This window comes from Colobus angolensis, unplaced genomic scaffold, assembly GCF_000951035.1.
Source record: "Colobus angolensis palliatus isolate OR3802 unplaced genomic scaffold, Cang.pa_1.0 Scaffold157, whole genome shotgun sequence".
Lineage (NCBI taxonomy): Eukaryota > Metazoa > Chordata > Mammalia > Primates > Cercopithecidae > Colobus > Colobus angolensis.
The window spans coordinates 834509-840992 of record NW_012114677.1 but is presented as its reverse complement, the minus strand read 5'-3'; the positions used below and the strand labels follow the sequence as shown (position 1 = coordinate 840992).

The following is a 6484-nucleotide window of genomic DNA, read 5'->3' as shown; positions in this document are numbered from 1 at the left end:
GTATTTTTTAGTAGAGACGGGGTTTCACCGTGTTAGCCAGGATGGTCTCGATCTCCTGACCCTGTGATCCGCCCGTCTCGGCCTCCCAAAGTGCTGGGATTACAGGCTTGAGCCACCGCGCCCGGCCAATGTAATATATTTTTATATTCTAGCAATAAACATATGAAAATAAAAATTTTTTAAACCACCATTTATAGAACTCTAAAAAATGAAATACTTAAGTATAAACTAACAAAATACATACAGGATATGTATGTTGAAAACTACAAAATGCTAATGAAAGAAATCAGAGAAGACCTAAATAACAAAGACATATAATACTCAAGGATTTAAAAACTCAACATAATAATAAGTTTGTCCTTTATCCCCAAGTTAATCATTAGAACCAAGAAGAGCAATAAAACTCAAGTACAAGGAACGTGAAGAAAACTACAGATCATTTGCTTAAAACCAGTGATAAAGGGTGGGGGGTGGCGAGAGAACACATTACATAGATAGAAACAAAGATAAGGATGACAGCAGATTTCTCGTGGGAAATAAAGCAACTCAGAAGACAGTAGATATATATACATACTTTTTTTTTTTTTTTTTTTGAGACGGAGTCTTGCTCTGTCGCCCAGGCTAGAGTGCAGTGGTACAATCTCAGCTCACCGCAACCTCCGCCTCCCAGGTTCAAACAATTCTCCTGCCTCAGCCTCCAGAGTAGCAAGGACTACAGGCGCACACCACCACGCCCAGCCAATTTTTTTTGTATTTTAGTAGAGACAGGGTTTTGCTGTGTTGCCCAGGCTGGTCTTGAACTCCTGAGCTCAGGCAATCCACTGACCTTGCCCTCTCAAAGTGCTAGGATTACAGGTGTGAGCCACCGTGCCCAACCAACAGTAGAGTAATATTATGAAACTACTGGAAGAAAATAAACTATCAACTTACATTCTTTAGTCATCAAAATGCCTTTAAAAAAATTAAAGGTAAAGCAAGACTTGCATACTACACTGAAAACTATAAAACATTCCTAAAGGAAATTAAAGTTTTAAATAAATGGAGATACCCCATGTTTATGGATCAGAATACCCCATGTTTATGGATCAGAAAACTCAACACTATTATAGTAAGATGGCAAGACTCACAAAATTAATCTATAGATTTAACACAATTTGTATCAAAATTCCAGTTGGATTTTTGCATAAATTGACAAACTGATCCTAAAACTGACATGCAAAGGAAGCACAATACCCAAAAGAATTTTGAAAAACACAAAGTTGGAGGACTCACTCTTCTTGATTTCAAAACTTACTACAAAGCTCCAACAATCAGAGAGAATTAGGAGATCATGGCAGATGGGAAGCAGGAGTAGACTGCAGCTCCCACTGGGACGGACGGAGCAGAGTGTGGAGGCTTGCATTGTGAACTTTTGCTCTAGAATGACTACAGGAATAAATCAGGAAAGCAGAGAGGGAAATTTTCAATGAAATAGATATAGATAGCATATATTTAAAAAAATCAAAACTTCAGGAAACAATGGATACACTTATAGAAATGCAAAATGCTCTGGAAAATCTCAGCATTAGAATTAAACAAGCAGAAGAAGAAAGAACTTCAGAGCTCAAAGACAAGGTTTTCGAATTAACCCAATCCAACAAAGATAAAGAAAAAAGAATAAGAAAACATAAAGCCTCCAAGAAGTCTCAGATTATGTTAAACGACCAAACCTAAGAATAATTGGCATTACTGAGGAAGAAGAGAAATCTAAAAGTTTGGAAAACATATTTGGGGGAATAATCAAGGAAAACTTCCCTGGACTTACTAGAGACCTAGACATCCAAATACAAGAAGCTCAAAGAACACCTGGGAAATTCACTGCAAAAAGATCATTGCCTAGGCACATTGTCATCAGGTTATCTAAAGTTAAGACAAAGGAAAGAATCTTAAGAGCTATGAGGCAAAAGCACCAGGTAACCTATAAAGGAAAACCTATCAGACTAATAGAAGATTTCTCAGCAGAAACTCTCCCAGCTAGAAGGGACTGAGCCCTATCTTCAGCCTCCTTAAACAAAACAATTGTTTCCAGCGAAACCAAGTTTCATAAGTGAAGGAAGGATTCAGTCCTTTTCACACAAACAAATGCTAAGAGAATTCACCACTAGGAAGCCAGTACTACCACTGTTAAAAGGAGTTCTAAATCTTGAAACAAATCCTGGAAACACATCAAAACACAATCTCTTTAAAGCATACATCTCACAGGCCCTATAAAGCAAAAATAAAAAAAAGAAAAGAAAAAAACAAGGTATGCAGGCAACAAATAGTACAATGAATGGAATGGTATCTCACAACTCAATACTAAGGTTGAATGTAAATGGCCTAAATGCTCCACTTAAAAGATAGAGAATTGCAGAATGGATAAGAATTCACCAACCAACTATCTGCTGCCTATAAGAGACTCACCTAACACATAAGGACTCACATAAACTTAAGGTAAAAGGGTGGAAAAAGACATTCCATACAAAGGGAGACCAAAAGCAAGCAAGAGTAGCTAACACAGTAATAGTGGGGGACTTCAAGACTCCACCGACAGCACCAGACAGGTTATCAAGACAGAAAGTCAACAAAGAAACAATGGATTTAAACTGTACCCTGGAACAAATAGACCTAACAGATACTTACAGAGCATTCTACTCAACAACCACAGAATATACATTCCATTCATCAGTGCATGGAACTTTCTCCAAGATAGACCATAAGATAGGCCATGAAATGAGCCTCAGTAAATTTAAGAAAACTGAACTTATATCAAGCACTCTCTCAGGCCACAGTGGAATAAAACTGTAAATCAACTCCAAAAGGAACCTTCAAAACCATATAAATACATGGAAATTAAATAACCTGCTCCTGAATGATCATTGGCTCAAAAATGAAATCAAGATGGAAATTAAACAATTCTTCAAACTGGGTTGGGTGTAGTGGCTCACGCCTGTAATCCCAGCACTTTGAGAGGCCGAGGAGGGCAGATTATGAGGTCAGGAGATCCAGACCATCCTGGCCAACATGGTGAAATCCCGTCTCTACTAAAAATACAAAAATTAGCTGGGCGTGGTGGCACGTGCCTGTAATCTCAGCTACTCAGGAGGCTGAGGCAGGAGAATCACTTGAACCTGGGAAGCAGAGGTTGCAGTGAGCCAAGATCTGCCACTGCACTCCAGCCTGGCAACATAGTAAGACTCCGTTTAAAAAACAAACAAACAAAAGAAAGTCTGAAAGAGCACAGATAATCTAAGGTCATACCTCAAGGAACTCCAGAACAAACCAAACCCAAACCCAGCAGAAGAAAGGAAATGACCACAATTAGAGGAGAATTCAATAATATTGAAACAAACAAACAAAATACAAAAGATAAATGAAACAAATGCCAGGCACTGTGGCTCATGCCTGTAATCCCAGCACTTTGGGTGGCAGAGGAAGGTGGATCACCTGAGGTCAGGAGTTAGAGACCAGTCTGACCAACATGGTGAAACCCCGTCTCTACTAAATACAAAAAATTAGCCAGGTGTGGTGGTACATGCCTGTAATCCCAGCTACTTGGGTGGCTGAGGCAGGAGAATCACTTGAACCCGAGAGGCAGAGGTTGCAGCGAGCTGAGATCGCGCCATTGCACTCCAGCCTGCACAACAAGAGCAAAACTCTGTCTCAAGAAAAAAAAAAAAAAGATAAATGAAACAAAAAGCTGGTTCTTTGAAAAGATAAATAAAATTGATAGACCATTACCAAGATTAACCAATAAAAGAAGATAGAAAATCCAAATAAGCTCAATTAGAAACAAAATGGGAGATACAACAACTGACACCACAAAAATGCAAAAGATCACTCAAGGCTACTATGAACAACTTTACACACATAAACTCGAAAACCTAGAGGATATGGATAAATTCCTGGAAAGATACAACCCTTCTAGTTTAAATCAGGAAGAATTAGATGTCCTGAACAAACCTATAACAAGCAGTGAGATTGAAACGGTAACAGAACAATTACCAACAAAAAAAGTCCAGGACCAGACAGTTTCACAGCAGAATTCTACCAGACATTCAAAGAAGAATCAGTACTGATCCTATTGACACTATTCCACAAGATAGAAAAAGAGGGAATCCTCACTAAATCATTCTATGAAGTCAGTATCACCCTAATACCAATACCAGGAAAGGATACCACCAAAAGAGAAAACTACAGACCAATATTCCTGATGAACATAGATGCAAAAGTCCTTAACAAAATACTAGCTAACCAAATCCAACAATATATCAAAAAGATAATCCACCATGATCAAGCGGGTTTCATACCAGGGATGCAGGGATGGTCTAACATACACAAGTCAATAAATGTGATACGTCACATAAACAGAATTAAAAACAAAAATCACATGATCATCTCAATAGATGCAGAAAAAGCATTCAGCAAAATCCAGCATTGCTTTATTATTAAAACTCTCAGCAAAATTGGCACACAAGGGACATACCTCAATGTAATAAAAGCCATCTATTATAAACCCACAGGCAACATAATACTTAATGGAGAAAAGTTGAAAGCATTCCCCCTGAGAACTGGAACAAGACAAGGATGCCCACTCTCACCACTTCCCTTCAATATAGTACTGGAAGTCCTAGCCAGAGCAATCAGACAAAAAAAAAGAAATAAAAAGCATCCGAATTGATAAAGAGGAAGTCAAACTGTCACTATTTGCTGACTACATGATTGTTTACCTAGAAAACCTTAAAGATTCCTCCAGAAAGCTCCTATAACTGATGAAAGAACTCAGTCAAGTTTCTGGATACAAAATTAAAGTACACAAATCAGTAGCTCTTCTACACACTAACAGTGACTAAGCTGAGAATCAAATCAAGAACTCAACCCTTTTTACAATAGCTGCAAAAAAATAAAACACTTAGGAATATACCTAACCAAGGAGGTGAAAGACCTTTGCATGGAAAACTACAAAACACTGCTGAAAGAAATAACAGATGACACAAACAAATGGAAGCACATCCCATGCTCATGGATGGGTAGAATCAATATTGTGAAAATGACTATACTGCCAAAAACAATCTACAAATCCAATGCAATTCCCATCAAAATACCACCATCATTCTTCACAGAACTATAAAAAACAATCCTAGGCCAGGCATGGTGGCTCATACCTGTAATCCCAGCACTTTGGGAGGCCAAGGTGGGAAGAACACAAGGTCAGGAGTTCAAGACCAACCTGGCCAATATAGTGAAACCTCATTCTACTAAAAATACAAAAATTAGCCAGGCGTAGTGGCACGCACCTGTAGTCCCAGCTACTTGCGAGGCTGAGGCAGAAGAATCACTTGAACCCAGGAGTTGGAGGTTGCAGTGAGCTGAGATCACACCACTGCACTCCAGCCTGGGTGACAGAGCAAGACTCTGTCTCAAAAAAAATAAAAACAAAAATAAAAAATAAGCAAGACGAAGCAAAAAGAACAAATCTGGAGGCATCACAGTACCTGATTTCAAACTACACTATAAGGCCATCGTTACCAAAACAGCATGGTACTGGCATAAAAATAGGCACACAGACCAATTGAAGCAAATAGAAAACCCAGAAATAAACCATAATACTTTTTGCTTTTTTTTTTTTGAGACAGAGTCTCGCTCTGCTGCCCAGGTTGGAGTCCAGTGGTGTGATCTCGGCTCACTGCAAGCTCTGCCTCCCAGGTTCACGCCATTCTCCTGCCTCAGTCTCCCGAGTAGCTGGGACTACAGGCACCCGCCACCATGCCCGGCTAATTTTTGTATTTTTAGTAGAGACGGGGTTTCACCATTTAGTAGAGACGGGGTTTCACCGTGTTAGCCAGAATGGTCTCGATCTCCTGACCTCGTGATCCGCCCGCCTCAGCCTCCCAAAGTTCTGGGATTACAGGTGTGAGCCACTGCGCCCAGCAATAAACCTAAATACTTACAGCCAACTGATCTTCGACAAAGCAAACAAAAACATAAAGTGGGGAAAGGACACCCTATTCAACAAATGGTGCTGAGATCATTGGCAAGCCCCATGTAAAATGAAAATGGATCCTCGTCTCTCACATTATACAAAGTCAGCTCAAGATGGATCAAAGACTTAAATCTAATACCTGAAACTATAAAAATTCTAGAAGATAATATTGGAAAAACCCTCCTAGACAGTGGCTTAGGCAAGGATTTCATGACCAAGAACCCAAAAGGAAATGTAATAAAAACAAAGATAAATAACTGAGACTTAATTAAACTAAAAAGCTTTTGCATAGCAAAAGGAATAGTCAGCAGAGTAAACAGACAACCCACAGAGTGGGAGAAAATTTTCACAATCCATACATCTGACAAAGGACTAATATCCTTAATCTACAATGAACTCAAACAAATTAGCAAGAATTAAACTAAAAAGCTTTTGCATAGCAAAAGGAATAGTCAGCAGAGGAAACAGACAACCCACAGAGTG

At 39.1% G+C, this 6484-nt stretch overlaps 1 protein-coding gene across 2 annotated transcripts in view; it reads right to left on the bottom strand.

Annotated features, from left to right (window-relative positions):
* LOC105508009 (HAUS augmin-like complex subunit 3) overlaps positions 1-6484 on the bottom strand; it is a 170828-nt gene that overhangs the window by 125165 nt on the left and 39179 nt on the right. The window lies entirely within an intron of this gene.